Source organism: Nannospalax galili, unplaced genomic scaffold (assembly GCF_000622305.1).
Source record: "Nannospalax galili isolate Female #2095 unplaced genomic scaffold, S.galili_v1.0 scaffold39, whole genome shotgun sequence".
NCBI classification, from domain to species: Eukaryota; Metazoa; Chordata; class Mammalia; order Rodentia; family Spalacidae; genus Nannospalax; species Nannospalax galili.
Genome location: NW_008346683.1, coordinates 2,785,667 through 2,806,663, shown reverse-complemented (window position 1 = coordinate 2,806,663; position 20,997 = coordinate 2,785,667). Strand labels below are relative to the sequence as shown.

General features: G+C 45.5%; 1 protein-coding gene across 5 annotated transcripts in view; it reads right to left on the bottom strand.

Moving 5' to 3' along the window:
• The window catches only part of Large1 (LARGE xylosyl- and glucuronyltransferase 1), a 581,831-nt gene that overhangs the window by 229,975 nt on the left and 330,859 nt on the right, over nt 1-20,997 (bottom strand). The window lies entirely within an intron of this gene.

The following is a 20,997-nucleotide window of genomic DNA, read 5'->3' as shown; positions in this document are numbered from 1 at the left end:
CCCCTGGCCAGCCAGCCTAGTCTACTCAGTGAGTCTCAGGTTATTGAGAGATCCAGTCTCAAAAACCAAGGTGGGAATTGACACCTGAGCTTGACCTCTGGCTTCCGCATGCATGTGCAAATGTGTGTACACCTTCCATGCATCTACACATGTGCAACCCCCCTACACACACACACAGGCCTATACCAGAGGCCAGGACTTGGTTGGTGTGGGCTTTGTCTGGACATCTGCATTCTTCAGGCTCCCCTAATGATACAAACTTGAAGCCATTATGAGGACAACTGTGCTTGGGAGGATGGAAGGAAAGGGAGACACTGGCGATCTCTTCAGTGATTGATAGGCTGGTCTCTGTGAACTTGCTGAAAGGGTGCCCAGCTTTACTGTAGAGAAAACACGGAACAGAGACCATGAAGGGATCACACAGGGACACACAGCCAGTCTGGGATGTGGACATAGGGCTTCCTGACTTTAGCAACCCTGTCATTGTACTGTTGAGCTCAGAGCATCTACATGTACATGTGTATGCAATCTCAGGGTCACCACCTTACAGTCTATTTTGCTACTCTTTAGAATATTAAAATCAGGTAGAAATAGTCCAAGAATGGAAAACAGAATGTCAGCATCGCCAATGGTAGCAGCCATACTATGGGACCCAAGCAAGAGTAAACACAACACGATGCGTAACTAGAGTAGAGGGCTGCCACGTGTAGTTAGGAAGGAAAAAGTTAGGCTACAGATTGCACTGTAATATGATCATAGTTTATTTTTTTAAAAAAACCTCAATAATCTTAAATGCACATAAAAGTCTGAAATGTAAGCCATAGCTAATTCTAGATGTAGAGATGTAGGGGTTTCAGTTTATACTCTGTGCTGATGTGGGCACATGCTCTTTATTCTGACACATACTAAGGCAGTGGGCCAGTTTGGGGAGATGGTGGTCTGTTCTTGGAAGAGCCTGGCAAGCCTGCTTTAGGATCTGGAGATACAGTTCTTCATTAGCCCAGTACTTCCCAGAGACTCCCTACTTACTAGTCCCATCCTGGATAGAATGCTCGTCATGGGGTTTCTTCTTGGTGGTCTATAGAGAAAACATATTTTTCTTCCACCAAATTAAAAAGAAAGATCAATGGCTTGATAAGAATAGGAGGTAGGAATTGGCTAGGCAGTTAGGGTAAGAAGACCCCAAAGAAATGTAGCCAGCTTCTTGGCTAAAAGTCAAAATGTCCTTGGGCCTGTTAGCAACATACTCTGTTCCAAAGGCCAAAAATGTCAAAAGTATTTGGGAGCTTGTATATAATCCTTAAAAGACTTCAGGTTACCTCTTCAGAGGAGGGAATGTTGGAGGGGAGGCAGTGGGCATGGATTTGATCAAAACACCTTATATGCATGTATGAAATTCTCAATAAATTTTTTGTAAAAATTTTTAAAAAAAGATCAAGCTGAAAATGGGATGTAGGGATCCTCTGAAGTTGTAAGTCAAGGACAAAGACCTTTGAGATTGAGCGTTTACTCTAGGCTGCTGGGAGGCACACTTTGGGCTAGGCAACAGATCACCTCCCACTGTACCTGCTCCAGCCTGTGTGTGGGGACTGGGAGACACATGCCCTCTGGGACTCGCTCACAGGACTGAGCTCCTGGGCTTCACTGTCCTCTGCTCTCATCTTTATTTTGCCGTGGACGGCATTCCATGCCTGGACATGTCCTCGGTGTCTTAAGGCCCCTTAGTGGCTCCAAGGCTTCTGCGAGTTGCTTCTTTACAGAAGCAGAAGAGGACACATATGGTAGAATCTTGAGTCAGAGGCCAAAGGCCTAAGTTTGTTTACTTAGTAACCCTCCCCCCTTTTATTTTTTGGCATCCATGAGGCTTGGATTAGAATAAGCCTTGAAAGCAAAGCCAGAGGGATTTACTGGCAGATGAATGTAGGTGCGAGGTCAAGAGGGGCATCCAGGGGACCCAGTTTATGTGGTTCTGGCTTTGCCCCGGCAGTGCACTCTGTGTACAGTTCACAGAACTGAAAGACAGACAAGATCACTCAGTCGGCTATCTGTATCTCATCATCTGTTGCTTCAGTAGCCAAAGAAATACCTATTGAACAAAGCACATCATACCAGAAAGGCAGAGTGACTCACTAAGGACAGTGATGTTAAAAGACAGACCTGCACCCCATCATCCTGTATCACACAAGTCAGCCTGGGACCTTTCCTCACCTTTGCAACAATAAACACCGATGTACTTAATCACTGAGAAACTTCCTGATTCAGCTGGACTGGCTGGCTAATGAGACCTAGGGAGCCATCTGTATCCACTTCCTTGAGCCTGGGATTACAAGCATGTGCTGCCCTGCAAGGCTTTTTACATGGGTGCTGGGAACAGAACTCAGGTTCTCATGCTTCTGTGCACTTACTGGATGAGCTATCTCCCCAGCGCCTGGTTCTTACTTGCTACTTATGTGCATGCCAGTAAATACTACAAAATGGCCTTTGTTTCCCACTAATCCCACAACAGACTGCAAAGAAAAGTTATCTCTCAACACATCCCTCTCCACTTTGACAAACACTGATTTATTTTTTAATTGATGTCCCCATAAGGCACGCACCTAATCTGCCTGAATGATGAAACAACTAATTAGGACAAACAAGGAAGAAGCCCAGGACGGCAAGTCTAAGGAGAGGCCTTCCTTCCCTACGGCCCTGACCAAGTTCTCTTTGAAAAGCCAGTTTGTAACAATGAGGATAAAGGAGATATTTGGTTGGCTAAAAAAAAATTTTTTGATATACAAACTGAACTTTATTTTATCACATTTTGTTTTATTATAATTCTTTTTTATTCTTGAGAACCTCAGTTGCTAGGAGAGGGAGAATCATTATTCTCTGAGGGTGTTCCCACTGACAGGTTTCCCACACTCCTAATATCTATGCACCTATTGGCAGCAGTAATCGGACTTAGTAGGTTATCAAAATTTTAATGTAGGTCACATTATTACATAAATAGTTTGTAAAATCTATGTTCTCCATCTGAAAAGAATCACCCTCTGAAATGATAATGAAAAATTACTCACATAAAATGTTTATACATGCCTAGGAGAGGCTGGGCATTGTGTTGGGCATGTCATTTTTGTAGAATGGGTTCCATTAGTCAGCATGTTTCTCAGGGCGTAGATGACTTAAGAAATTTTTTAAAAAGGGCAAACAAAAGGACTTTGCTTCAGGCACGGCTGGGGCCAGGGACCACAGCACAGTACATTCCGGAGTCTGTCTTTTTTTCCCAAGCCGCAGATTTGTTGGTGCTCTCAAGGCAGAGAAAAGGTTGCATGGCAGCCCCAAGTGCCCATCCTTAGAAGGCTCTGCTGGTGGGGTGGGGCTTTGCTGGTATCTGGGAACTGGGGTATCTGGGTCCCTGTTAGTCCTCAATAGTCCACTGTGTCTATAGTGCTTCTGTGAACCCCTACTCTCCTCCCTGGAGTCTAGAATTTTGGTATGTATGAGAAACAGGGCTTATGTGATCAGCCAGCTCCTAATGAACACAGGGGTCTGTGTCCGTGATGAGCTTCCCAGCTAGACAAGGCTTTATGTGTGCTGTTCGAACCAAATGCTGGGGCTCATGCTGCATGGCTCCACCGGATGAAGGCTCTGGAACTCTGGCCTGACTTCCTTTGAGCGTCATCCCTTGTGCCTTTCCCTTTGTGGATTCTGCCCTGGATTCTTCAGCCATCCTAAAGCGTATCCATGTGATGTCATGCTCAGTCCCAGGTCCTTTAGGAAGCTGTTGAACCTAAGCCAGCTATGGAGACCCATGCCCATGTCCCACACAGGGAGCTGTCCAAGGTCCTGCTGTTGGCAAGGACTGTTCACATCCTCATACTTACAGCCAGGAATGGGATCCACACACCCCTCAAATACAGAAAGCCAGCATGCCGGTGTCGGGATGACTGGTGGCCATTCCAACCCCATACCCTTGTAGTTCAGCAGCTGCAGTGGAAAGATGACCTCTTCCATAGAGTTTCAGCAGAAATCCTTTTTAATGCTTATAAGTTCTGATTGGCTCAGTGTAGGTCACAATCAGTCCTGAGACAATCCTCCCCACACAGAGAGCTGTCCAAGGTCCTGCTGCTGGCAAGGACTGTTCACATCCTTATACTTACAGCCAGGAATGGGATCCACACACGCCTCAAATACAGAAAGCCAACAGAGGCCAGGAGGGGCAAGGCTTTCCATGAAGAGTAGCCATTTTGCTGATGTTGGTGGAAGGGGGAAGTGGATGCTAGTAGACAAAATAGCACTTCCACTTACGTTATAGAGGCACGTGAATGGGGTTTCTTATGAGGAAGCATTCACTATGCATAGACATCCAAGCCAACTGAAAGAATCAGAGATGGAAGACATGATGTTATCTCACTCTAAATCAATGTGTCCTTTTATGCTGCCCACCTGTTCTGTTAACCCAGAACACTGAGGTCAACTAGGTGGTATTTCACTTGGGCATTCACGTCTAATCTTAAAATAGCACCTGAGTCTGTGTGGCGCCCAACTTCCCCTTGAGGTCTGGTGATGACTGTGTCTTACTTGGATTACTGACACGACTAGCTCCTGGCCTGGATTCTTTGTTTCTGGCTCTGCACTTGGCAGTATGCTGCGACTCTATATTCTGACCATGCCCCTCATGACAGCATCAAGATCACCTTTCAGGACTGAGAGCTGAGATTTTGCCCCAGTCACTGTTTTCTCTAAATATACTCCTTGGCACAGCCCAACATGCCAATTCCTCCAGGATCTGGCTCTGTCTTATGCTTCAACTATCTGTCACCTTCTCAACCACACTCTTACCCCCATCTGGTCCTTTGTATTCAACATCTCGACCTTGAGGCTCAGGTCTATCATCTCATGGCATTTCATGTCTCTGATTCTTGGTCCTCTTTGCCCTCTGATTGGAACAGCCAGACAATACTTTGGCCATGGGCGATCTCTAGTCAACCCATAAGGATCTGCTGAACTTAGGTTGTGGATATTGTCCCCAGTCCCCAAAGCCATTAATGTCACCCCTCACTCCCCAATATGGCTCACTATGCTAGGTACAGTGCCTATCTCTTGGCAATTATTTGCCCTTCTGAATTCTTAGTTAGAAACTGGTCCACACAAAGAAGGCAGGCCATCTATTCCATCCTAAGTAGACTATTAGGAGCTCTGGCTAAAACCCCATGGAATGAATCAGCGAATAAAGCAGAGACGTGTATATGTTTGCAACTGACCAGATGAAGGGCTTGAGTGAGCTATGTAACCTCTGCAAGTGCTGGGTTTTCTCATTTGTAAAATGGGGACTGGGGCATTTGTGCGTCAGAATTGGTGTGAGGATGGAAGGGACTCAAGTAGCTGAGGGTAGACACGGTCTGTCAAAAAAGACAAATGCTCTGGACTGGCACCAGTCCCTAAAAATTCACCATTTAACAGAAGAGTAATGAGGGAAGCATGGTGCAGAGCACACTGGAAATCTGTATTATGTCCATACAGTTTCTGCACATCTAAAATTGTTTCAAAATAAATCTCATTAAAAAATTAAATTTACCACCTAAAAACAAACCTCACTTCTGACATGTATAGAGTACCTCCAAGGGCTCCTCCTATTTTATATTCCAGCATATATCACCTCAAAAATAACATTTAAAATGAGCTTTATTGGCTTGGTTTAGTGATTCTTTGCTTTTATAAGAATTTTTGCTCTCATAAACATCTACTGCCTTTTTTTTGTAATGTAAACAGTTAATAAGTGAAGCCCCAAATCGCCATGTTTTTTGGTCTCTAAGGCTATCATATGGCCCATAAGAAAAACTTAACAAGACACCAAAAAACCTCCAAACCAAAACCATTGTTTTTGTTCTGATGAGGTATTTGTTAATGGAAGATCTACATACACACACATACATGTACGAACATGAAAATCTGTGTGCACACGAATATATGTATATCTATTGCTCTTTGCATGTAGGAAAGCACTGTGGCCAGGCAGGGTGGCTGTGTTTCTGTAAAAGGCCTTCCTCATCCACCTCAATAACAGTTTTGCACACATAACTAGCTCTGCCTGCCTCATCCTTCCAGATGAGCAAGCCCAGTATATTGTGTAGAGAGCAGTCCAGAGCATTTGTCTTTTTTGACAGACCATGTCTATCCTTGTCAAATACTAGATTTTTGCTAATAATCTATGTATAAGCACTTAGGATGAAAACCCATGTCATGTGCTTCTGACAGCCACAGAATGGCATGCACTGATTTTATCTTTTCATGGTGTGCAGATGATGAGCAAGCTGGTTCCTCGTGTCATTTCAATGGCAGATCAGCAGGTCTTGCCAAATCTGTACCCTTCTGCAGGTCTGAATGCTTTTGAGTCTGGTGAATACAACCAGATTCTCCTTACAATGCACATCTTTTCCAGGTAAGGAATGAGTGAATGAACTTACATCCTGGAAGAAGAAATCACTACAGGTTATTAAGTTGTTTGACACTATGAGAAAATTTACAGCTCAAGCACATTTTCGAGGGTAGAGTTGAATATAAACAAGAAGAGAAATTAAGTCTGAAGTGCATTCAATAGGAGTTTTGGCATAGAGCTAATTCAGAAAGTCACCCGAAGGCCTGTGCATAGCGGGTTAGGTTAGAAACTGCTAATTCAACTGCAGGAGGGTGCAGATTCCATTTCTTTTCTTTAGTTAGTCTTATTTATCACATCATACCACATAACCACTACTACAATCTCATAACAGATTCTACATATAGCCACCCATAGCAGACCTTTGGCAATACATGAAGACAATTCTGTTGTCACAGCTGACACAGATTGGGGAATGTCTGTTGTTCATGACGTTTTTGTATCTGTGACAAAATACTGGCGAGAACAACTAGTATTTTGGCTCAAGATTTCTAAAGTTTCAGGCCATGATCACTGTTCCCATGCACTTGGGAAAAACATCCTGGGAGAGGGATAATGTGCTAAGAAGGTTCTTTGCATCATGAAGTAGAAAGCAAAAGCTTAAGTGATTAGGCTCGGCACATTCCCAGTGACCTACGTCCTCCAATGGGGCCCTAATTCCTAAAGTTTCTTCCTCTCAGAACAGTGCCAGCAGTTGGAGATCAAGTGCTTGACACAGGAGCCTGAGAGAAGAGACAGTCCACAGTCAAATAAGAGGGAGGATGCTTCTGCCAGCTGGGGGGCAGAGGCCAGGAATACTGCTCAACCTCAAACAATGCACAAATCAGGGCCCCCTTCCCAGCAGAGAATGAGTCATCCAGCTCAACATGTCAACTGGGCACGGTAGGCAGTCACCGCACCAATGCGAAGACTCTCAAGTCACTGGCGGCATCAGGTCATCGGTGGGGCTGGGAGTGGGCAATGACCTGTGTAATTAGAAAAGACCCCACAGGTAATTCTAACACCGACATCACCCTCCACTTTCAGCTCAGACTGAGTGCTCAAAGGACAAAGCTGTAAATGCTCATTAGGCACTGACTGCTCAGCCTTCCTGTGCCTATTAAGCAAATCTGGTGTGGGGCTAATATAGAACTAACCTCCACGTAAGGTCCCTTGAGCCAAGATACTTGCAGAGCAAACAAGAAAAAGGAATCAGCTTCTTTCCGAGCACAGGATTCTAAAGGTGGACTCGCTCTTTGTCTCTGTAAATTCATTCAGCAAGGATTTATTTCTTACCTCCATGGATTTGTTTCTGGTTTAACGTTTCTATTCGGTGTGATCTGCTCCCTCTCCTGACTTTCTTCCATCATGACCCAGGATAATACAGGGTGACCCGGATACCCTCTATGTACCCACAGTAGTTACATTAATAGTAAAAAATCTCCTTAACTCAAGGCATTTGATCTCAGCCTAACGGCAGAGAAGTCATCCAGCTAAATAATTCACACTAACTGTGTCCAATCCTATAACATTCCCAGAAGTATCATATGCTTTCAAAGGAAGAGAAGCTAAGTACATGGATTCCTAATGGCCCAGCATTAAAGAGCATAACTTGTGTATTTCATACCAAACAGGTACTCAATAAATATTTACCGAATGCCTAAGAAGACAAGACTTCTGGGTAGAGCAACTTCCTGGAGTTCTGGATTTAATGCTGTCTAGCAAAACTCTCAGGGAACTCTCTGAAGTTTCTGTCCTAGGGCTGCATGCCCTTGGACCTCTCTATCTTTCTGCATACAACTTTGCACACACTTGACTCCAGGAAATAAGCAGCTGGTCTCCACAATGTGAGAGCCACCGGACGACCATAGCCATTCTAGGGGGTGAGCAAAAAAAATAAATGGTAATAAACAAACAAATAAATAAGGCATTTCCTGAGAACTGTAATGGCATAGATAGTCCAAGACCTATGGTCAAACAGTAACAAGTTATCAAGGCACAGGGGCTGGGGTAACGGGGTTCCTGTTAAGACCCTAAACCCTTCTCTTTGATGATTCAGCTCTCTAGTCCAGAGTCCTACACACCTTCTTTTTCTCCTCTATCACTCAAGAATAAAGGGAAAAGCTAGAGAAATGTTACTAATAGAGATAATAATACATATTTTCAGGATTCTAAGAGGCCATTAAATGGAGGATGTATCAAAACATTTTTCCAGGAGAAAAAAAGACTGTCTGTCAAGCTGCTTTTATAAGTCACATCTCAATTTCAGAAATGGTAAGATGTGAAAAACCCTGCAAGGATACAAGATAATATGACAAATACCTGCAAAGTACTCATGAATTACAAATTTTGATCCTGAAGTGCTGTTCCCATTGAGCACAAGAGGATGGAGTGTAAAGTGCATGGGAGGACCAGGCCTCTAGCCAGCTCTTAGGAGTCTCTTGGTCTGACACACAGCTGCTCTCCCCACCCAACAACCGTGCCCCAAGCACCTTTCCTCCATCTCAGTCAGGACCTTCCTTTACTCAAGGAGGCTGAGGACTACCTCCTTTATCATGAAGAGCCTCTGCTATGTGAACCCTTCATGTCTGTCAATGGCTGCCTTCCTGAAATGACCACAGGGTGACTCGAACCTAAATGACAGCAGCAGCTAACTCTGGAAGGTGTCTACTCGAGTTTAAGTTCATCACTAAGAGAATGATATGAATAACTCATGCTTGGTCCTGCTAAGCCTGGACATGGTGTGAGTATTCCCCAGGGCTCCACTGTCTTGAATAAAGCCCTAGCTCTGGGGAAGGGAGTCATTATTGAGAAGTAGACCCTTTAAGGGGCTTGGCCCAGGCCTTAGGTCATTAGGGGTATGTCCTTGGAAGTTCTTCTGTGAGCTCTTGAGTTCTGCTAGAAGAGACTGCTAGAAAGGCCTGAGGGTGGCCCTACCCCAGCTCTCTACTCTTGGTTCTAGGTTTCATTACTTATTCCTGCAAATATTCCCACCACCGTTCTCCATACCATGTGGTGATGCAGCTGGGGGAATGAAGCAGACAAGGGATGGCCCTTGCCATGCAGCTTGTGTTACACCCTTTGGACAGCATCCCTTCAAAACTAAGTTAAATAAATCTCTTTCCCTCACAGAAGGCTTTTCTGTGTTATGGGACTTCCTTCCCCAGGGAGACATAAACAAAGTCTACCTTCTACTTATGTAAGGTCCCAGCACCAATCAAAGTATGATTCCTCCAAAGTTCACCCTAGGGAACAATGATTTTACTGCATGTACTTACAGAGCACGGGTAGACAGGAGTGTGGGTGACCCCAAAGCAGCCTCATGGGAAAGTCTTTACCTAGCAAGGATGATGTCGTCTCCATAGCTGCATAGATGAAACCCTTCTCAATTAACTGCACCTAACTTATATACTTCAAGGCCATGTGCAATTAAGGTAGAATTACACACAAATAGCTGGGATGAGTGGATGGAAACTCAGTTCAAAGTCCAGTGACCCTCCCTATTCCCTCTTTCTATAAGGGAATACCAACAGTCAACAAGCCCAACAGGTATGGACTCTTGCAAGGAGGCACAGTTGGTCAACTGAAGATGACAGCTGTTTTGCAAAGAGGACCCTATTCTACAACATTCAAGTATTTCCTTACAGTGATGAAAATCTGGCTAACATATCCGCACAACAATACCTTGTAAAGATTAGCATCTCCATTTTGCATTAAGAGAATAGATACTTGGAAATCCAAGTAATGCCAAAGTCATAAAGACAGCAGGAAGATGCCGAGCAGTACCAAGCTAAGGCCTCATTTTCCTTGTCCCATCACATTGGGAGTGGACATTTGAATTGGGAAATTGGGAGGGAGGTACATTTCTGAACATACGTTTGTCCTTCCTTCTGTTTGCTAAGACCCCAGAAGTGTCCTGCTACTGAATTCCTGAGACCCTGGCCCCTCCTTGTTCACAAAAGAGTGCCAGTCCACCCTGTGCTTCACTTATCCTGGATCATTCCTTCTTAGGCCTGTGTTAGGACACATCAAACCTAAACTGCCTTTCCAAGATTGGCACCCTGCGTTCAATACAGGGGCACAATGAAAGTTCACAAGAAAGAGGGATACCAAACAGCTCTAGTTTATTTCCATAAAGGAAATACCTGTCAGTCCCTTCAGGCCATATCTTTCCTGGAGGATCTGGATCCAACTATGGCATCTGCATGTCCCCACCTGAACTTATCACTAGTGTTTTCAGTTTTGTCTCCAAGGGTTCTTTTGAGCACCTCCATTGCTCTGCCACCCAGGCTGACACCTTGCTGCCAGTCACTCCCATGTCTTGCTTGCTTGGACAGTGGCAGTAGCTCCCTCATGCTCATTTCAACATACCACAATAGTCCTCTTTTACTTCTGATTTCATTTTCTGTAGTTTCTGCTACCTATACCCAAGTATGCTCTAAAAATATTGAATTGGAAGTCCTCTAAATAAACAGTTCCATCCTGAGTGGTGGGATAAAGTGGTTCCATAAGGGATCTGAACCACTCCTTTGTTCAATGTATCCTTAGTGTGTATCCTACCCACCCGTCAGACACACAGCAGCTGTTAGCATTACCAGGTCAGCTGCTGTGGTGCCCTAGGGCTTGTGTTGAAGTTACCCTTTATTTTATTCAGCAATGGTCCCAAAGAATGAGAGGAGTGACACTGACAAGTGAGCCATTCCAAAGAGAAGCTACAGGGGCCAGAGTCTTAACTGAAAATACTAAAGCACAGTAAGATTTACGGACAGAATGAGACCACATTCATGAACATTTATTGCAGTATATTGTTAAACCTGTTTTATTTTATTGATGCTAATCTCTTGTCATGTCTAATTTCATCTAAACGTTGTCATAGGTATGAATGTATATAATGAAACAAAGCACATACAGGATTTGATACTGTGCAGTTTCAGCCATCCACTGGAGGTCTTGGAATAGCACCTGTGGATAAATGGGGGCTCCATTCTACTGCTTTCCAGCCTCACCTTTCATATGGTCCCCCCTCAGACAAAGGCATCATCTTCAAACCTGAGTATTCAATTGGAACTCTGACCTGGCTTTCAATGATTTGGATTAACTAAAGGTGGATACTATTCCTCCTGCCTCATTCCTCCAATTCTATTCTCCTGGAAATATCTGCATTTTACATTCATTACGTAGCCAACATTGTTTGAGCACCTACTATGTACCAGGTGTTGTTATGGGGGCTGGGATACATCAGGAACATGGCAACAGTCTCTGCTCACCTGGTGCTAAAATACCAATGAGTAAGACAAGGGATGACTAGGTACCCCTTGGTAGGCACTGGGAGCCCAGAGGTTTGCCATCTACTGAGGGGTGCAGAGCAGCCACTTGCTGTGTAATTATCCCTCAGATGAGAGGCAGGAGGACGAGAGCCACTGAAAACTGGAATTAAGGATCAAGGGGAGAGGATGGGAACAGGCCTCAGACTGCACGATTTAATGAGATCTCGCAGACCCTGCTGGAAGCTGAGCTGTGAGCAAGGACAAGCACGGGCTGAAGGCAGTGAGGGCTGGACGCTGCAGTCCAGGCAGAGGAACACCAGAGCAGTAGGACAGGGCCAGACTCTGAGCTGCAGCCTGGGTATCTCCTGCAGTTCCTCTGCACCACTCTCTTGAGGTCTGGGTATTTGCTGCCCCTGTGAATACAGATCTGAAGGCTTCCTTCCTTCCCAGCCCTCCCCAGCCTGAACTTCTCCTTTCAAGGCATGTACCTACTGCCAAGTAACTGAGTTCAGATGGTCAGGAGCTCCGGCTCCAAGGTAAGCCTGGCTTCAAGTCAGATTCTGCCACTAACTCATCTTAGTGATGCAGGCAAGCTCCAGCCAGACTTCTATGGGGCACAAAATGTGAACAGCAGAAGGGCAGGGCTGGGGCTGTTGTAGTCACTGTTTTATCCCTAGGGCTTATGGCAGGCACAGGAGCTCAAAATTAGTAAGAAAGGAAAAAAAAAGGGACTGAGTAAATGTGGAAAGTGGGAAGGAAGAGAAGAGGAAGGAAGGAGGAAGGAAGGAGGGAGGGAGGGAGGGAAGGAAGGAGGGAAGGAAGGAGGGAAGGAAGGAAGGAAGGAGGGAAGGAAGGAAGGAAGGAAGAGGAGGAGGGAGGGAGGGAAGGAAGGAGGGAAGAGAAAGAAAGAAAGTTAGTTGCTGGGCTTTGTGGCACAAGCCTTTAATCCCAGTAACTAGGGACACAGAAGCAGGTAGATGTCTGAGATAGAGGCCAAGAGGCCAGCCTGGTCTGGTCTAGGGAGGAAGGAAGGAAGGAAGGAGGGAAGGAGGGAGGGAGGGAAGGGAGGAAGGAAGGAAGGAGGAAGGAAGGAGGAAGTAGGGAAGGAAGGAGGGAGGGAGGGAGGGGAGGGAAGGATGGAAGGGGAGGAATGGAGGGAGGTAAAAAGAAAGAGAGGGGAGGGTAAAAGGGAAAGAGAAGGAAGAGGAGAAGAAAGGAAGCAGAGAGAGAAAGGGGAGAAGACAGGAAGGGGACAGAAGGGTGGGAAAGGATGGGGGGAAGAGAGGAGGAGAGGAAGAGGGAAAGGAAGTGGGGGAGAGAGGGAAGGGAAGGAGAGAGAGAATGGGGGGTAGGTTTTTAGTGCCTAACTCTCAGGAATCTCATGTTTAACAACAAGAGAAAAATACAGAGATGGAATTGAAGGAAGCCACTGTGTATTAAATAATGTACAAGGCAGAGCACTTATCTGATTTAAGCAACAAAATAAAGCCTTTGAGGCAATTATTTAATGCACCATCCCCTTACTTTTACAGAAAAACACTAAGAGGCTGAGAGGTTAAAATGATCTCTCTGATGTCGTAAGAAAAGCCACAGCCACATCAAAGCAAATTCAGAAATAATGAAAATCTCCACATCCATTTTGCCAGGGATGCAATTCTTGATGCTGCCCCAGTGACACGCACCTCTGCTGAGCTGCTGTGTGAAACACATCAACAAGAGGGGAATCCAAGTGGCTGGCTTCTACTTGCTGGCGCAAAGAAAGAGAAGGCTGAAGTGGGCAGAGGAGAGAAGCTTGCACAAGACCATCCACATTCTCCCAGCAGAAAATCAACTCAAGGTTGACATTAAAAAGCAAAACAAGCCGGGCTTAAAGGTGCACACCTATAATTCCAGAACTCTTGTGAGTTCAAGGCCAGCCTGAACTGCATACCAAGACCCTATGTCAAAACCTGCTCCTCCCAAACAGAAAACCAGCAAACATATTGTTGGCCAGGTAGGGGCTCTAGCAATACTAGGGATGTAAGAAATACTTTAAGATACGGCAGAGATCAGAAAGAAATGCCCTAGTCTCATACATGTCTGCACAGCTGACAACCGGGAACACAGACCCACACTTTATCTTTCTCACTGAATTCTAGCCTTTTATGCTGACCATGAGCTTCACCCACTGGGCCACAGAGAGCAGGAATCATTTTAAAGCCCTTCATTTAAAAATTTAAATCTTTGTAAAAGTTTTATTCTTCTTCCCCAAGGCCAAACTTTCTCTCAAGTTTAGGAAGCATCAGGAGCTGACGTGAGATGAGGGACAGACACTACAGGGGTCCAGGAACGGTCGCACAGAGCTGGCCAAGAAAGGGCAGCATTAATAAGAGACACCTGACAGACACAGTGTTGTGTGGCTGTCCTGAAAGGCTCACTTTGATTCCTTTCATACCAAGGAAAGGGAAGAATTGGTACTGCCTATGGAGGCAGCAGAAGGAGGCAAAGGAGAAGGGACAGTGGGATAGCCGTGACCTTGGAGAAAGGAGGAAAAAGAAAAGGCTCAGTGTCCTCTGAGCATCCACCAGGTACCAGGATCAGCGAGTCACTCCTAAACCTCAGCCCGCCACTGCGAGAAGACGTCAGTACTCTCCTCCTACACGTGCGGAGGAGTCAAGGTTGTAAGAGGTTAATAATCGCCGATTCACCCCGCTGATAAGTAGGCCGCCAGCTGGGATGTGAAACTTGGTCTCATCCTTTGCTAAAATCTTCCAATTCCACCAATCTCATCGGGAGGTGGGGGGAGACAGGCAGGTAAGATAAGACCTGTAGAACTTTAAAGACATTAAAGGAATATGCCTTCAAGGCACCTGACTATAAGCCTAAAAGTTCCACAAACGTCTTTTCAGAAGCAAGACATCCAGGGTTCTTCCTACTTTTCTGATATTTTACAATTATAGCCACCCCAGTCCTGAGGGCTTCGTGGACAAAGCCGTGAGGTAACAGAGCAATACACATTAATGATGTCGGCCATTATCCAGCATGCTCTGCCTCTGGCAGGAGTCCTTAGAGAAAATGGAGAACAGTGAGAATAACACACATTATCTTGTGCAGGTCTCACAGTGACCCCATTAGCACTGCTCTGAGTTCAATGACGCTCAGAGAAGTCAGGTAACCTGCTGTAACGAAGCAGCTTAGACCGGATAATTTATAAACAACAGAAATTTATTACAGACAGTTTTGGAAAGCTCCACGACTAAGGCAGTACCAGAGTTAATGTCTGGGGAATTCCAGCCCTCTGCTTCAGTGATGCGCCTTCTAATTGTGTCCTTGCATGACAGAAAGGGTAGACAAGCTCCCTCAGACTTCCTTCCTGGGGCTTGGGCCACAAATACTTCTTATCAACTCAGATGCTGGGCACGATCTGCAGTACGGGGCTCCACATTTAAAGTTTTCATTGCAAGCTACTCATTGGATTCTGCTCTAGGCCTCTATCCTTGGGTTGCTTGCATCACACTGGCTCACAGGAGCACCTAGGGTTCCACGCCACTGACTCACAGCTCCCTCCACACAATGCTGTTTCTTACTCACCTTGGGGGTGCATGGTGCAGAGGAGTTAAAAGTGGACTATCTGAGTTAGAATCTTAGTTCTACACCTTGAGAGCTCCGAGACCCGGGGTCGGCTACTTTGCCTCCCTGAACATCCTTTCCCAAATGGCTAAGATAGGAACTTACTTCATGCCAGGTTTACGGGGTGAATGAGTTTACCCACAGAGTGCTTAACTGAGTGTTTGGTACAGAGCAAATGCACAAAATACGAGCTTTGCTCAGCCACAGTGAGTCAGTCAGGCCCATGAAAGAACAAGGCACATGAGGGTGAGCTGGGTAGTAACCACACATGGTTGAATGTGAGCAGTCCTGCTTGAAGGCCACTTGGTATCCTGTAGCAACATGCTTTTTTTCAAGGGGAGGCATTTGTCCTTAGGGATCAGAACACCATCTTTACTACCAAAGGCTTCCGATTATGGGCATGCATTTATTGGTTCCACGGTCACAACAGACTCTTGAAGCTGCTGCAGTCAGATCCTGCATCCAGTTTCATGTGCAGCTACCTAAGGCACTCAGGAACCACAGTCACAATTTGATCCAAGTGCAGCTCCACCCCCAGGTCTGTGGGCACCCTTCGTCCGCCTCAGCAGGAACTCTATGGAGGCAACACAAAGTGACAGCACACTGATTCTAAAGCTGATGGGTTGGGAGTCAGGTTCGCCATTTAACAGCTCTCTGAGCACGAACAGCAACGTAGTCTTTCCCAGTCCCAGTTAACCTAACTGTGAAATGCACACAACTTCTACCTGGTGCCTAGAACACTACTACTTAAGAGACAGCAGTCACATTCACTTTGCTCTACAAATACTCATTTCTCTGCCCAGCTCCTTGCCACTCCATGTGGATATCCAGTTGGGCATCTCAAATCTATCAGATCTTAATGTTCTGACCTTTTCTAGCAACCTCCTGTCTAAGCAGTGCAAGGACCTGCCCAGCCACCTGGGTTTGTCTCCAACCTTACATTCTTGTTCCCTGGAATCTCCAGACTAGATCTTTAGAACTGTCCTCATGTGACACCTCCCATCCCCTCTCCTGCTGTACTGGGAACCCACATCATCTCCACCTGGGTGATTGCTTTCCTAATGGCTTTCCTGCTTCTCTCTATTCTCCCAAAGCACAGCAAAGATGATCCATTAGAAACAAGACAGATCACCATTGAAGTGCCCCAAATGATCGAAAGAAAAGGCAACATCTTCTCCTTGTCCTACAAAGAAGGTCCCTTGTCAAGCCCCTAACCCTCTTCTGAGCTTGTCTGTTCCATCCTAAGGTCTATCTTGTTCCCCTAAGCAGCCCCATCTGCTCCAGTAGTCACTGTTCCTTGTGCTCAGGATGTGAGTCCATTCTTCACCAGACACATCTGCTTGCTCAACTTGTTCCCTCAACTTCTTCAGGTCTCTACTTGAATGTCAAGCTTTCTTGTGAGAACATGCATTTTCAACCATGCATTTCCAGAGTATTAACCACCCCCATAAAGGCATCCATCCTCCTTTCTGTAATTTTCCCTACAGCACCAAGCACCATCTACATTTGACTTACTACTTTATCATTTGACTCTGCACCAACATATAAACTTCCAGGGATAGGGCTTGGGTTGTTACATTCTTTCAAAATTCTCAACTGTCAGAAAGCTATCTGGCAGCTAGAACTTCAGAAAATATTACAAAACATGAGGCTCCAGTGTGTATCCCTCAATGCACTGTAATTTACTGTAACATTGCCAAATGCCAGGCACAGCTAACTTAAAAGAAAGGTTTACTCTGGTTCAGTTTCAGAGGTTTTGATCTGTAGTCATTTAGTCCTACTGCTGTGGGCCTGTGGTGAGGCAGGAAATCGTACAACTCACAACAAGATGGTGGCCAGAACAAAGAGAAAGTGGGAAGGGGCTGGGACAAGGTGACTCTTCCCAAAGCATGCCTCAGTAACTGACTTCCTCCAACAAAGCCTCTCCTCTCTAGTTTCCTCCATCTCCCAAAATAGCACCAGATGGGGAAGAAACCTTCAACACATGGGCCTGTGAGAGACAATTTATACTGTTAACGAATGATTATGTCTGATTTTGTTGCTAAGGATTAATGGCTCTGCAATCCTCTCATTGCTGGCAGAGGCCGGGTGAAGGTGCGAGCTGCTTCTATAGACAGAGAGGGGCCTGCTACTGAAAAGAGGCCAAGGTGTGGGGAGCATGTGGGCCTCTGCCAGGAGGCATGGAAGAGCTCCCAAAAGGCAGGAGCTGAGGGTGGGTCCAAGTCTTTAAGAGATGGTCCATGGAAAGAAGCTGCCTTGGGGAGAGGGGGATGACTCTACAGCATCAATAACATGACAGATCTACTTTTGATTTCATTACCAGAGCCACTGTAGACCCAGACAGGTAGCTTTCCTAAAACAAAGACGGGCAAGGTCATCCCAAATGTTTGAAGTGAGTGAAGCCCAGAGCCATTGCCTTGATGAGGAGCAAGTTCTCCCCTTTGGACAAGAACAATCTATACTGATGAATGTACCCTAAAAGGCTTTTCTATTGTCCACACCTTCTCTGTTCTAGTTCAGAAGAAAAAAGGTACAGAAGACTGACACATAGAGAAGGGAACAACTTACCAACTCCCTTTTTGCCTTTGTGTCATAGTTAACTTCAGTTGTCAATTTCACACAAACCTACCGTCACCTGGGAAGAGCAAACCGCAACTGAAGAATTGACTCCATCAGACTGGCCCGTGGCCATGTCTGTGAGGCATTTTCTTGATTGCTAATTGATGCAGGAGGGCTCTGCCCACCATAGGCAGCCCCGGCCGAGGACAGGTGGGTCTGTGTAAGAAGGGTAGCTGAGCAAGCCGGAGGAAGCAAGCCAGTAAGCAGCGTTCCTCTGTGGTCTCTGCTTCACTTCCTGCCTCCAGGTTTCAGTCTCGGCTTCTCTTGATGATGGGTTGTAAACTGTTAAGACGAAATAAACCCTTTCCACCACAAGCTGATTTTGGTCAGTGTTTTATCACAGAGGCAGAGAAGCAAACTAGGACACTTTGTGTTTTCCCAGAAAAGTGGTGGTCATGGGAAAACCTCATGTGTTCTGCTCTTTTGCCTGAGACAGATCAAAATGTAATGCAGTCTGCCTTGTCTCAGAGCTCCCTGAGAGCGGGTGCTGCCTTCTGAATTGCTTTAGGTAATAATGGCATCTGCATAGCAGGGGAGTAATGTGAGAAATAAATAATAAAAGGATGAATAAATAGAATGTAGTTCATTGACTTAGCTCCTTACATTCAAATGTCCCCTGTCCCTGTCCTGAACTTGATCCAAGTACTCTGTGCTAAGCCCCAGAATCTTCCAAGTTTTTGAGGAGCAATAGCTCCAGTGCCTTTCTTCCCTCCCAGGATGACACAGGGGTGCTGAAAGCCATGATTAGTAGTAGTGTTACAGCTACTGGCTATAGGATGTGACTAGCACAACAGTGGCCATGGAATAACTGTGACTTCCCAGCTGCACCTCTACAATTTCTGGTCACTTGTTCCAGTGATTTTGGTGAGTTATTTATCTAAGGGAGACTCAGAGAGCCTGATGCATGCGGGACGAGTTGTCAGGAGACTGACTCAGAGGAAGTCAGTCCACCACAGGTTTGTCAGCCAGGTACCTTGAGAATGGGCATGTGAAAGGGAAAGGCAGAAAGCAAGACTGAGAAGGTCGGGTTGGAACTGAGAACTCCAGTGATCCCCTCGTTATTTGTCAGCCCAGGCCAGGTGCACATCAGGAATGAGGTGTGACCCCAGGCAAAGTGAGTCTCCTCAACTCAGGCGTTCCTAAAGAAAGCCGCTGTCCAGCCCGCTGTGCAGACAGAGCTCCCAAATGCCTGGGCCCAAAGTCCTCTCCCCCTAAAGCAGGATAATGAGCACCTGTGAGGCACAAGCATTCCCCTCATCCAATAACACAGAGGACAGTTTCCATGTCCCCAGCAAGTCTCCCCAGCTGACTTCTTTGCTCCCTTCCAGGATGGATGACAACTCTTCTGTCCCTTTACTCCTTACCACCAGTGCTGGGCACACTGCCTGGCACCCAGTAGGGATGCAATAATGTCTACAGAATAAATGTACCATTGAACATGGAACATCAGCATAAAAGCACAGATAAAGTCCTACGCAATTAAAGAAAAGCTGTCCCCAAGGAGTTCAATGTGGTTTTGAAAAGAGGAACAGGCAAAAATGACAGCAGAACTTGAAAAGACCAGTGGACAGGTGCCAAGGCACATGCCTTCAGAGCTCAGTCCTGAGCAAACCACCCGTGCAAGCTTTATTAGGACATACAAGGGCAGACTCTAGTAGCTTGAAGAAGAGGCTAGAGAGCTGAACACACTTTCCTAGTTCTGTCAAATGATGTCTTCCTTAGTGTCATTATTGACCCACATAAAATTAATTTTCATCTTGATAAGGGAGCATCCCAAGGGTCACCATGTCATACCCATGCTGTGTGAAGGACTTTGTTCAGATAGCTGAGAGTTGTGAAGCCTCCAGGAGGAAGCAGGCAGTGACCAATGTTGGCAAGGAATTTACTCTCTGTCCATGAGTGGGAAGAGACACCAAGAGGAATATCCTGTAATTAAGGAGTGTGCTGTGATTTAAAATCATGAAGAGGTGTTTCACCCTCATCAGAGCTAAGAGAAGCGGCAGAGAGATGTTCAACACAGAAGCCAGCCAGAATGCTAAAACATGGGGAAAAAATGTTAACCTAAAAAATATTGGTCCACTGTGTGGAAGAATTTTACAAATAATGCAGTTGTGAGGAAGACTCTTAGACAAATGTTATTAAACTAGTCCAAAAATTTGTGTTAACCTGTCATTTCTCTCACAGATATGTAGATACACACACCAGGCTCACAATTTCCCATCAGGCATTTGTGTATAGTTTGAGGTAGTAATGTCAGCTGTGACAATATGGAAAAGGAGGAGCTGGAGAGATCACTCAGTGATCACTCTGCAAGCATGAGGACCTAAGCGCGAATCCCCCACAACACCCACATTAAAACCTGGGCACTGCTGCAGGTGCCCACAAACTCAGTATTGCATAAAGGGGAGGAGAAAGGTGGATGCTGGGAGCTGGTAGATGAGCCAGCTTAATGGAAACAGCAAGCTTCAGGTTCAAGGAGGGACCCCGTCTCAAGGCAATATTAAGATAATAAGTCACAATGCTTGTAAAGCAAACACTGTAGGAACATTTATTTCAAACACGCCCTAATCAATGGCCTTTACTGCTAACTCACAGGCTTCCTCAGCAATCAAAGTATCATTTGATAAAGAGTAATAAGTGCACATCTTTGCATAAGCATGTCAACACTCAATTACCTGCACACAAAATATATACTGCTGATTATTTATTGGTTGCTAACTCTGCTAAACTGGGTTGTTCCTATGAACATGGATCTAACCTCTTCTTTTCCTAAAGAAGTGCGAATCTTAGTTTTACTCTAATCTGTTTTGAATTATAGCAGCTCCACATTAAACAACAACATAGGCTGAGAGATGGCTCCCTGGGTAAAGGAGCTTGCAGAATAAGCCAGACCTGAGTTCTATCCTCCTATCCACAGTGGAAGGAGAGAAGGTGGAAAGGCATCGAATGACTCCCTAAAGTTGTCTTTTAACTTCCACTCATGCATCATGGCATGCTCATGTCCTCTCTCTCTCTCTCTCTCTCTCTCTCTCTCTCTCTCTCTCTCTCTCTCTCTCTCTCTAAACATAAAATAAAAAATATATCACAAACACTCACTATTTTTTG